Here is a 12,405-nt window from a genome sequence, read left to right on the forward strand (position 1 = left end):
GAGCTCCTTGGACAGCAAGGAGATCAAACTAGTCAACCCTAAAGGAAATTAACCCTGAATTTTCACTGGAAGGACTGATGCTAAAGTTGAAGCTCCAAAACTTTGGCTGCCTGATGAGAAGAACTGATTCATTGGAGAAGAGCTTGATGCTGGGAAAGACTGAAGGTGGGAGGAGAAGGGGACAACAGAGGATGACATGGTTGGATGGTATCACCGACTCAGTGGACATGAGTTTGAGCAAGCTCTGGGTATTGGGGATGGACAGGGAAGCCTGGCACGCTGCAGTCCACGGGGTCGAAAAGGGTCAGACAGGACGGAGTGACTGAACTGAACTATATGTCTATGTACCTATCTATCCATCTTATCTACCTAGTATCTATATGTGTGTGTTGGTAGCTCAGTTGTGTCCAACTCTGTAACCCCATGGACTATAACCCAGCAGGCTCTCCTCTGTCCATGGCAAGAATACTGGAATGGGTTGCCATTCCCTTCTCCAGGGGATCTTCCTGACTTAGGGATGGAACCTGGGTCTCCTGCACTGCAGGCGGCTTCCTTGCCTTTTGAACCCCCAGGGAAGCTATAGTCCATCTATATCTATCTGTCCGTCTCTCCATCCATCTATCGGTCCTGCTGCTCTTCTCATTCAGCTGTCACGTCCACCTCTTTGCAGCCCTGTGGACGGCAGCATGCCAGGCTTCCCTTCCCTCCACTATATCCCAGAATTTACTCAAATTCATGTCCATTGAGTCGGTGATACTATCCAACCATCTCATCCTCTGCTGTTCCCTTCTCTTCCTGCTCTCATTCTTTCCCAGCACCAGGGTCTTTCCCAATAAGTCGGCTCTTTGCATCAGGTGGCCAAAGTTTTGGAGCTTCAGCTTCAGTAACAGTCTTTCCAATAAATATTGAGGGTTGATTTCCTTTAAGATTGACTGGTTTGGCTGAGAGCCAAAGAATTGATGCTTTCGAACTGTGATGCTGGAGAAGACTCTTGAGAGTCCTTTGGACTGCACGGAGATCATCCATCCCATTGTGTACCTGTTAGCTATGGTGTGTCTCTGTGTCTCTCCATCCATCTTTGTACAGAAAAGGAGTCATTTTGCATATAAAATTCACCTTGCTCATTTCACTTCCTGTGACATGCATTTTCCCACACCAGCACAGAAAAATCTCCGTCATTATGTTTTAAGTTCTGTGTTACGGAAATTTCCAAGCATATAGAAAAGTAAGAAGTGTGTTATAATGAACCTCCACGCACACATCACCCAGCTTCTATAATTACCACGGCCCATCTCGCCCACTCTCCACCCTGACAGGGTTGTCGGGAAGCAAATTCCAGGCATCATCTCCTTTCTTTCATAAATACTTGAGTATCTGTCTTGAAAAGATCCAGTGCTATATTGTATCTGAATCACTTGACAATGATTCCTTAAGGTGATAAAATAACCATTATTCAAATTTCCCTGTTTGCATCATTATTTTTATTTTCCTATTTCTTTGACTCATGAAGCCAAATGAGTACAGACTTTGCATTTGTCAGGATGCTGTTTATTCCTTTTAATCTAGATGTTTGCTTTCCCTCTTTTCCCCTACCCTTTATCTATTGCTTGTCTTTGAGATTCTCATATATCCTGAATTTTGCTGAATTCTTTTCCTATGGTGTGTGTACCATGTTCTCTGGATGTATTGTGCTTTCTCTGAAATATTTGAGAAAATATTGAAATATTTGAGAAAAAGTATAGATTGATGCTCCTTTAGCTTCAAAAACTTCCGTGTGTATTTCCTAAAAACAATAGCATTTTCTTTCATATTTACAGTTGCAAATGTCAGAATGTCAGCAGTGGAAAAACATGTCTATCTTCTCTGCCGATGTTATGCAGATTTTGCCAAATGTCCCACTGAAGTCTGTACAGCAGAATGAAGCCCCTGTCTCTAGGCTGCCTTCCGTGGTTCCTCTCACCTGGAGACCTGCCTCTGTGTACCTTAGTCTTTCACGAGCTGGGACTCTTGGGTTGTGATTTTTATGGAGTGCTCCTCATTTTTGTATTTGTCTAATGTTTCCTAAAGATCCGACTCCGTTTATGCAATTTGGGCAGAAATACACAAAGACAGAGTCATGTCCCTCTCAGCTCACAGAATCAGGAGGCTCCTGGGGTGGGCTTGTGCCGTGGTAAGTGCATTTTGACCTCCGGTTGGAGGTGGGGTCAGCCAGCTTTCTTCACTGGAAAGCTACAATTGTCCCCTTTGAAGTTCACAAGTGTCTTATGGAGAGATGCTTCGAGCTTATGTAAATATCTTGTTGTTTTTCAAAGTTCACCCTTTAGCTTTATCATCCATCTCTTAATGACTGTTGCTTGAACCAATTATTATTAAATGGTTACCAAATGAAGATTTTCTACTTATATATCTCTGTCTATGTACCCCCTTCATGGATCACTGCCTTGCCCTGAAAAGGGGGCTTGCATAACTCAATGAAGCTCTGAGCCATGCTGTGCAGGACACAACTTGGTGACTGAACAACAGCAACAATCTATGTACCATCTAACTATTGAGAGTAATAATAAGTTCGTTGAATAGTTTCTCTCTCTGAGGTTGAGCACTGACTGGGGACACAGCCGCATTCTTCGTTTCATCTGCCTTGGACCTGGCGGGATCACTCTGCCTTGGACCTGGCGGGATCACTTTGTAGTTTCGGTTGGTTTTATGAGTGTGGACGTGTTCTGTCTTGCCCTCTGCAGTGCCCGCCTGCTTCGCCACCACACACACCCACCATGAGGCTTTTCCTAATCAGTCCACGCTGGAGGAGGGCATGGCACCCCACTCCAGGATTCTTGCCTGGAGAATCCCATGGACAGAGGAGAGCCTGGTGGGCCACAGTCCGTGGGGTCGCCAAGAGTCAGACACGACCGAGCGACTTTCACTCACTCAATCAGTCCGCAAGTGGTGGTACTTTCATCGTCTCCAATTTTAGTTTCTCTCATCAACAACAATGCAGCGATGCCTGGGTATGTATGCGTGTAAGTGTTTAACAAAACAGTAGGGTTGTGAAGATATAAGAAAGGCTTCCTGAAGGAAGTGCCATTCGAATCAAGTAGTTTAGGGTTGGGTTGGAATGAGCTTGGTGAATAAGTGAAGAAGAGTACCCTGGGGGACAGGAAGAGACGGAAGCGATTCGGGCCAGCGTGGTTGGCGTCTGCAGCCATAGCGGGCAGAGGGTGCGAGTTAGGTACCTTGGCTGGAGGCAGGTGGTGAGATGACTGGTTATCCAACAGGGAGCGTGGGTTTTGAAGGGTTGAGAAAAGTGTCTGCTGCACGAGACTGCTTGGGCTGTGCAACAAGGTTCCCAGAACGGGTGCCTCAAACTACAGGCCTTTACTCCCTCAGGGTTCCGGAGGCTGGACTTTGGGCTCTGGGGGCCAGCAGGGCTGGTTCCTCCCTGACACGAAGATGGCCATCTTCTCCCATGTCCTCACAAGGTCATCCCTCTGTGTGTGTGTCCTGCTTGCCTCTTCTCGTAAGAACCCCAGTCATGCTGGATCAGAGCCCACCTTGTATGCGAAGTCGCTCAGTCGTGTCCGACTGTCTGCAACCCCATGGACTGCAGCCTCTGTCCATGGGATGCTCCAGGCAAGAATACTGGAGTGGGTTGCCATTTCCTTACCCAAAGGGTCTTCTCGATCCAGGGATTGAACCCAGGTTTCTTGCATTGCAGTTGGATTCTTTACTGGCTGAGCCACCAGGAAAGTCACTTTTTAGAAATAAGAAGCTTCTAGAAACCATACTGGGAATCAACAATTCTCCAACAGAGCAGGGTGGTGGAGAGGTCTTACTGGGTTTGGATCATCTGCCATGGCCCATTACCCTGAAATGTCTGCTTTTAAACATCCGAATCTACTTGTTTTTTCCCTCCTGAATTAAGGGGAGAGCCTACAATTGCGTTCGATTATGTGCCTTATGGTGAGCTTTGTCAAACACATGCTCAGGGAATTGTTGGTCTACCTCTGAAATTAGCTTAAATGTTGAGTTAGTAGAGTCCCCAAATTGTCATTTACATCTCTCCAGTGATTCAATTTATGCCAGGTGCTACTCATCCCCTCTTCAGGATGACCCTGGAGACAGCCGTTGTCTGAAGAAAGCGCCTGCAGGCAGAGTGAGGGCAGAGACCAGCGGGTACGCGCAACCAACTGCTCCTGCTGAAGGTAGGTCGCGTTTCAGCAACGGTTTATTATGATTTAGGAGGCAGACAATTGCATAGCATATGGTCAATAGAAGCTATTTGCTGCTTTCATAAGCCATTTTTCATATCATTAATTTTTTGTATATGTTTCATTAATTTCAGGGTAATCCATATTCCCCTTTCCTATGAAACACATCACTGCAGACTGAGACTCCTTCTGCACGTAGCCAGGGAACGCGATGCCGTCGGCTGCTCTCGGTGTGACTAGTCGCCCAGGAATTCCAGAGACATGACCCTCTCCACGCTAGCGTAGAGCCAGAGCAACTCATCCCCCATGTCCCCTCCCTCCCTGCGTTTGCTCACTGCACACTCCCATGTGCTGGCTGGGTGGCAGGGTCTGCAGGAGGCGCTGGGCACACAGAGACAAATGGGACGCAGTCCCCACCCCCGTAAGCTCATGGCCATGAAGGAGACAGACAGATCAATTGCAATCCCCTAAGTGCTCTAGCAGAGGGTGGTCCAAAGTGTTTTGGGAATCCAGTGGAGGGGGGCGCTGAAGGAACTGGTTTAATTGCATCTTTCTTTTCTTTGAGGGGAGATGGGTCATCTATCTCAGCAGGAAGCAGAGACAGGAAAACTCAACCTAGCAAAGCTCTTGGCACTCAGAAGAGTCTGATAGGAGGAATTAGCCTGAAAGGGAAAGTAACCCAGGGTCAAGTGTGATGGGCGCTGACGTGGAGAGCGGAGAGGAGTTGACAAAGGAAACAGGACAGGGTTGGTGAGCAGGGGGGTCTGCAGCTGGGGTGTGATGAGTGACTGGGCAGGGGGCCAAGCATCCTCTGCCCCGGCTGCCCCTCCCCTGCCCGTCTCTCTGTCCCTCACTCTGTTACCACACTGTCTGCCGGGTGGGGTAGGTCTGGTCCTCCTTGGGTGGAGTTTCCATGCTGCACATAGAGGCTCTCTGCACAGGCAGGACCAGTCCTTCTTGCATCTGGGGATGCAGGGAGCTCCCCAGGAGGCTAAGGATGGCATGGGGGCCCGCGCCGGCATGAAGCGCCATCAGCCTGCTCTCTGCCACGTCTCCATCACCTGTCCTCCCAGCCTGGCTTCAGCCTCCTAGGCTCTGTGGCCTCCCTGAAGGCGCTGCATGCTTCCCACCCGGAGGGGAGTTCCTTCAACCGATGTGTGCACAGAGCTCCTGGGGGACAGGTGGAGGTCCAGACTTGGGGTACAGAAGTGAATGAGCAAAACAATCTGACTTCGTGTGGCTTGTGTTCTGTGCGGAGACTTGGGTTGATAACAATAAGTTTACAAAAACAATGAATAAATTATAAATGGTGTTTTATTGGACAGCAAATGCTAGGGAGAACAATCACACCTATGGGGTGAGGAGATGACAGTTTTAAAGAGGAGGCTCCCGGAAGACCCTGCCACGGAGCACAGGCTGGAAGGAGGGGACTGAGGGGAGAGACCCAGGGGCCATCTGGGGCAGGGAAGCCAACCTCAAAGATGCTGAGCTGGGGGAGTGTCCAGTGGGTTTGAGCAGATGAGGGACCCCGAAGGGAGGGACCAGGTCAGGATGGGGGTGCAGAGTGAGATCCCTCGAGAGAAGGAGGCACCGAGGAGCTCTGAGCCCCGTTCCATCTCCGCCTGCACTTCAGAAGGATCAGCTTTGGCTCCAGGGCTAATGGGCTGTGGGAGCAGCGAGAGGCAGTGGGGATCAGCTGGAAGCTTGGCGGCAACCAGGGGAGAGGCTCCAGGCTCTGCTTCTCCCCGTGTTTGCGGGTGGACTGCATATCCAGGGCTTTGGTCTGAAAACAGGAGCGGTGGGGTACAGTTTCCCGACACAGGGACGAGCATGGGGGTCAGGGCACAGAGGCCAGAGACACAAGGGTGTGTGCACGTGGGTGCCCATCAGACGTCCCCAGGGACATGGAGGAGGGAGCTGGAGGATCCAGTCTCAAGTTCGGGTGAGGGACATCAGGACATGGTCAGTACCCAGTGGCACTTACAGCTGTGGCTGGTAGACAGCGGGGGGAACAGGCGTGGACATGGAAGGGGCCAGGCCAGGCAGGCACGGGACAGTCTGGCATCTGGACGGGAGAAGGGGACAGAGAGGAGCTGACAAGCGGTGCCCGTCGGCCAGGATGCACACAGCCAGCAGGGATGCCCAGAGGCAGACCACAGGCTTGCTCCAGGTTCCTGACCTGAGCGAGGCCGTCTGGGGTGGATGTTAATCCGCACATCCAGGGAAAGAAACCAGGACAGACACTCACTAAGCAAGTGGGAAAAATGAGTTTCCCAGGTTTGGACTGTGTATTGAGGGCAAAGACAACGTAGAGGCTAAAACTTCCCAGAACTGCTGGATCTTCTAGGAAAGGGGGGCTCTGAGGTGCAGGACAGCGTGTTTGGAAAACAAACGTCACCCTGTCAGAATCGTGCCTGAGGCCAGCTCCGACTTCTGTCTGCGCCCACAGTTGTCGCTTTCCGCTGGAGAGAGCCACGACTCCCTTCTGTCTGCCATGAATTCTGAAGTCTGCAGGCGGGCGGGCTCGGTAACAGAGAGACAGACTGTTTGCAATTGTTGATTTGACACATGTGACTAAGTGTTCAATAAGTTATCTTTCAAATCACCCTGCCAAGCTCATCATGACAGGGGGTAATGACAGCACGGTTCTCGGAAGGAGGGGTGGGTGTTTGCACTGAACAGCTGGCTGCACCTGGCCTCTGGGGTGTGGCCGGTGGACGAGGAGATGGCTGGGAGAGAGCGTGCTCCTGCCAACTGCAGCTAAGCCTCGATGTGGACACTTGGAAAGCACGAGTTCACGGTCATCCACAGAGAATGTGGACACCAACCTCATGACACAGGCTGCCCAGGTCTGGTGTCCCGGATGCTCTGGGACATCAAGGGTGGCTCAAGATACTAACAACATGTATCCATGTCTATTAACTTGATTGCAGAGGGAGGACCTCAGCCTGGGGCCAAGCAACTAAGCTCAAGTCGTCCAGCTTTTAAAACCCATGGCTGTGCACCCACCCCTGTGCTGGGTGCTGGGGGAAGAAGGAAAAAGAAATGATTGTAACGAGAATGAAATTTGAAGTCCGAGAGCTCTGTTTTCATCCTGTTCTGTACCATCCTGAGTCACCCCTTGTCTCTGACTTTGGCAATCTCTTCTGTGAAGTGGGGAACATATTACCATCTCCACCTCTCAATGGGAAAGGGAGGTCCCTGTAGCAGCTCTTGCCTGGTCTGTGGGACTGAGGATTGGTGCTTTGCTCAGGGACAAAGCTCTCCCTGCTTTGTGGACCAGTTCCAAATCCAGAAAGTGAAGTCGCTCAGTTGTGTCTCTTTGCGACCCCATGGACACCATGCTCCTCTGTCCATGGGATTTTCTAGGCAAGAGTACTGGAGTAGGTTGCCTTTTCCTTTTCCAGGGAACTTCCTGACCCAGGGATCAAACCCAGGTCTCCCGCATTGTAGACAGATGCTTTACCGTCTGAGCCACCAGGGAAGTCAAAGAGCTTCTTAAATCTTCTGATATAATGATCTGAAAACTGTGATTTTTTAAAATAATTTTTTGGGTCACGTGGAATGTGGGATCTTAGTTCCCCAACCAGGGGTGGAACCCACGTCCCCTGCAGAGGGAGCACAGAGTTTTTACCACTGGACTACCAGGGAAATCCCCAAAACTGTGATTTTTTTTTTGTGGTTTACAAAACTGAGGCTAATCATTTAGCAAACATGGATGGACATCATTTTGTGACCATCTATACTTTGATATCTGTAAAGTATTATTTCAATCATGTCAACTGATTTTTTTTTCTCTTTTTATGATGCAAAGCAGATTTACCTGCTTGCACAATAATGAGAATTAGGATCCTAGATGAAAAGGAGAGCTACCTTCTGTCAAATGGAGACTTGATGCTGGAAAAGGGTGTGACAAGTAGGACTGCCAATGGATAAGCTGTGGGGCCATCTTTCCAGCTGGCAGAGTCTCCGGGACCCGATGGATCACCCTGTGTGCCCCCTCTGCCAACGCCCATGCATGACGCAGCCAGCAGAGACACAACAGGTCTTTGGGTTGGGCAGCTCTGGAGAGACATTTGTGAGGCTCCGGGGACCTTGTCATTGGATGGGCGGTGGGTGGTGGGCGGTGGGGGGCAGGGCAGGTTTCCTGTCGGTGCAGAAGGAGCTGACTCTGTGGTTTCCGGGCAGGGCTTCCACCAGGAGACAAGCAGTAGGGAGGCTGGCGAGACAGACAGGGCATGACCCAGGCGAGCAGGTAAGCGTGGAGGTGGGCTCCAGGTTGATGTCAGTGAGCTGATGTTGACCTCCCACGGGTGTTGTCGTGAGGTCTGCAGTGGGTGTGTGGTTGGTGAGTACATTTAGCAATTTATTAAAGGCTCTGTGTAGGCACCAGAAATTCCACCAGAAAGCGCATGACTGGCCATCTCCACATGCTTGTCCTTAAGAAGCCTTCAGACCCAGGCTAAACCCAGCGAGTCTTGTGCTCCACTGCAGCCACTGTGCTGGACGCTTTAGAAAGAGCAGTGGCCACAGCATGTACTGATTTTGGGGATTGAGAGGAGGGGAGTCCAGAGACGCTGAGAAGTTGAGTCAGGGTGTTCGAGGCTGGACTGCGTCCTGCAGAAGGGATGAAGTGTAACAGAGGAGGTGGGTTTCTGTCCTGGACGAGGGCAGGGAGTTGGCCCTCAGAGGTGGGGGTGGAGCAGGTTCATGGGAACATCGGGAACTTTTCTTGGACGTGTGGTGCTTGAAAGGCTGTTGGGATATTCGAGTAAATCTGTCCAGGGATTGGTGGGATGGGCCTTAAGCCTGGAGGAGGTTTCAAGGATGAAGATAAAGATCCAGGCACCACGCTCAACAAAGAGATAGTTCAAATCACGAGCGAGGTGTGGTTTTCCAGGAATGATGCTGCTGAGTGAGCCAGGCTCTGGGCTACAGGCGATGCTTTGGGAAACACACACATTTACACAAGAGAAGAGGCTCTTCTTACCAAGAGCAGCATTTTTTAGTTAGGCACATGGTCTCCCAAATAGACACCCCATTTATCAAACTCTTGCAACTAGATGCTCCCATAAGATCAACTTTGGAAAATAGGCGGAAAATGGGAAAATATTATGCCTAGCTTTCACAAAGTACTTTCTATTTCTCATGTTCTCAGTCTGGCTGGTTGGAATGCAACTCTACACCTTTTCAGAGCTTGAGTGAGAAGCCACAAGTGGAGAAATACATAAAACGATGATCTCATTATGAGACATTTATATTTGGGTCTTTCAGGTATAACAGTCAATCTACATCCTAAGAAATACAAAAACTTAAAAGACAGTTATGTCACAAAATTTGAGTGTGCTTATAATGATATAAATGACAGAACGCCATTCAAATTTGCCTAATTATATTTTTTAATAGAAAGGAAACATTAGCTCTCACAACTCAAGTGTCTCGAGGTAGAGTTTCGTTCTGCCTTGGCTGTGTCATATCCTCAATGCAAGTCATCAACTCCCAGAAGTATATGTAGACACTCCATCTTCAAGAAGTGATGCTTACTTTTTCTCCCCAACTCCCTTGAGGATGAGCTTAGGGTTTGCTTTCAAAGGACAGAGTGTGGAAGAGAAACCATAGCTTCACAGTGGGATGTACCACTTAGCCACGTGGGGAAGGTGGACGTTACCTGTGATGTCAGGTGGACACCGGGTACCTCCAGGTACCAGGTGATGGGAAGGGCGCTCTCCTCTGGGCTTTCCAAAAAGCCCCTAACCCCAGTTTCATCATGAGAAAATCATCAGACAAATCCATCCTAACTGGGACACATTCTATAGGATGCCTGGGCAGTACTCCTTAAGAATGTCAAGGTCATGAAAAAAACAGAAGTAACTGAGCCTGTACGGACCAGAGGGGACTGGAGAGATGTGACTCGGTGCAGTATGGCTCCCTGGACTGGATCCCGGGACAGCAAGCACACAAGTCGAGAAACAGGTGATGTCCAATAGCCAATATTGGTATCAGCGGTGAAAGCTGTATCATTAGACACTCACCAGGGGCAACTGGGGGAGGGGCGCACAGGATCCTTTATTACATCTGCGCAGCTTTTCTGTAAACCTAAATTTATTCCCAAACAAAGTGTATTAAAAATGCCATTGGTAATTTATTTCTTCTCATCTCAGCTCATTTCCAGGTAAGCTTTCCCCCAAAGGGTACCTCCATGCCTCCACCCTCCCCCGAGGCTGCAATTATTCTTCTGTCAATCTGAGGACCCAGGGGACCCCTTTCTCCACAGCTCCAGCCGGGGCCCCAGCCTTGCTTCTGATTGACTGCTGGACGAGGCGTCCACGCTGAGCTAGTCACAAGGGCTGGAGCTGGATGTCTGCTGGGTGGCCAGCATGCAGTCACTCTGCCACATGGGCACCTTGGCACCAGGCAGGGAGGGCAGACCATGAACTGTAAGAGCTCATAACTGAGGGAGTCCCCCAGGGGACAGCGGAGTGGTGTGACAGGAGGGAGAAGCATGCAGGATGGGCCCCAGCTGTACACTCCACCGGGAGGCTGACTGGTCAACAGTGACTCCAAGAAGAAAAGGGTCAAGCCACATCCTTCAGGGGAGTGGGGCCCTGTGCAGTGGGGCAGAGGCTGCACAGTGCTGGGCTCAGGGCTGGCTTTGGGGGCAGACAGCCAGGAGAACCCATGATGCTCTCAGAACATGTAGCAGTGGGTAAGATGAACGTAGCCCTGAAAGCAAGACCTTACCTGTGGTTGCCACGTGCCGTGTGCTGGTCTGAGCACTCTCATCTGTGATCCTAGTAATTCTCACAACAAACCTGTAAGTATAAGCAACACCATCCTCCTCTTTTTCAGGCAAGAAAACCAAGGCCCCTAGAGGTTCATGGGTTTGCCCCAGGATGCTCAGATGGTCAGTACCAGAGCTCTGAGCCCTGCCTGGTCCACCTGGTATCCATGTTCACCCTTTAACCACAGTGCTGCCCAGAGGGAAGTCACGAGGGAGCTTGTCCGAGATCTTGGGGCAAAGCATCTGTAAAGGAGAAGGATGAATGCATGGTAGGTGGGGATGGAGGTGCAAGAGAGAGAGGGGAAGGAGGCGCAGGAGAAGGGGACAGGGATGCAGAAAAAAGGGGGTGCGGCAGTGAGTGGTTTGCACTCATCAAAGTGAGCAGGGCGAGTGGGTGGCCAGGGCTCTGGGAGGCTCTTGGTGGCCCTTCCGGCTGCCTGGTCAGCAGGGTTGAAGGGCAGGCTGCCTGGCCCCCAGGGTTATTATTTCTTGACCCCTCAGCCTGGTTTGGGTCCCAAAGGCCCATGAGCTTTGACTATTTGGACTTCTGTCAGCAAAGTGATGTCTCTGCTTTTTAATACGCCGTCTACGTTTGTCATAGCTTTCCTTCCAAGGAGCAAGTGTCTTATAGCTTTACGGCTGAAGTCACTGTCTGAGGTGATTTTAAAGCCCAAGAAAATAAAATCTGTCACCTCTTCCACTTTCTATTTGCCACCAAGTGATGGGACCAGATGCCATGATAGTTTTTGGAATGTTGAGTGTTAAGTCAGCTATTTCATTCTCCTCTTTCACCCTCATCAAGAGGCTCTTTAGTTCCTCTTCGCTTTCTGCCATTAGAGTGATATCATCTGCATATCTGAGGTTGTTGATATTTCTTCCAGAAATCTTGACTCCTGCTTGATCTTCATCCAGCCCAGCGCTTCTCATGATGTACTCTGCATAGAAGGTAAATAAGCAGGGGGACAGTATACTGCCTTGGAGTGGTCCTCTCCCAAGTTTGAATCCCTCTGTTGTTTCGTGGTGGCTGTAATAGGCTGTATTCTGTTCTCAGGAGTCACGGGGACCCGTCCCAGGGAGAGGCAGCTCAGCAGCCCCACACAGCCTGCATTCGTCTGCACTCCTGACGCCCTAGGCTGCTTTTTGTGCAAGGTCCCTCAACTCTGGGCCCTCACCAGCCCCAGGAATGACGTATATATTCTATGAGCTTGTGCAGCTCCAGCCTGGGGCCCGTGTCCTAGGGCTCTGAGCAACTTAACCTCGCGTGGGGTGTCTTTCCTCCCTGGGGACCCCTCGGTGCTCACTCAGGATCTGGGGCCCAGTGGTGCCGAATCTCATTTTCTGTTGCTTTGAGATGTCAGACTGTGGCAGGGACTGGCAAGCTTGGGCCAATAGAGATGACATTTTCCAGCTTGAGGATAT

The sequence above is a fragment of the Bos javanicus genome, chromosome 5, assembly GCF_032452875.1.
Source record: "Bos javanicus breed banteng chromosome 5, ARS-OSU_banteng_1.0, whole genome shotgun sequence".
Taxonomy (NCBI): domain Eukaryota; kingdom Metazoa; phylum Chordata; class Mammalia; order Artiodactyla; family Bovidae; genus Bos; species Bos javanicus.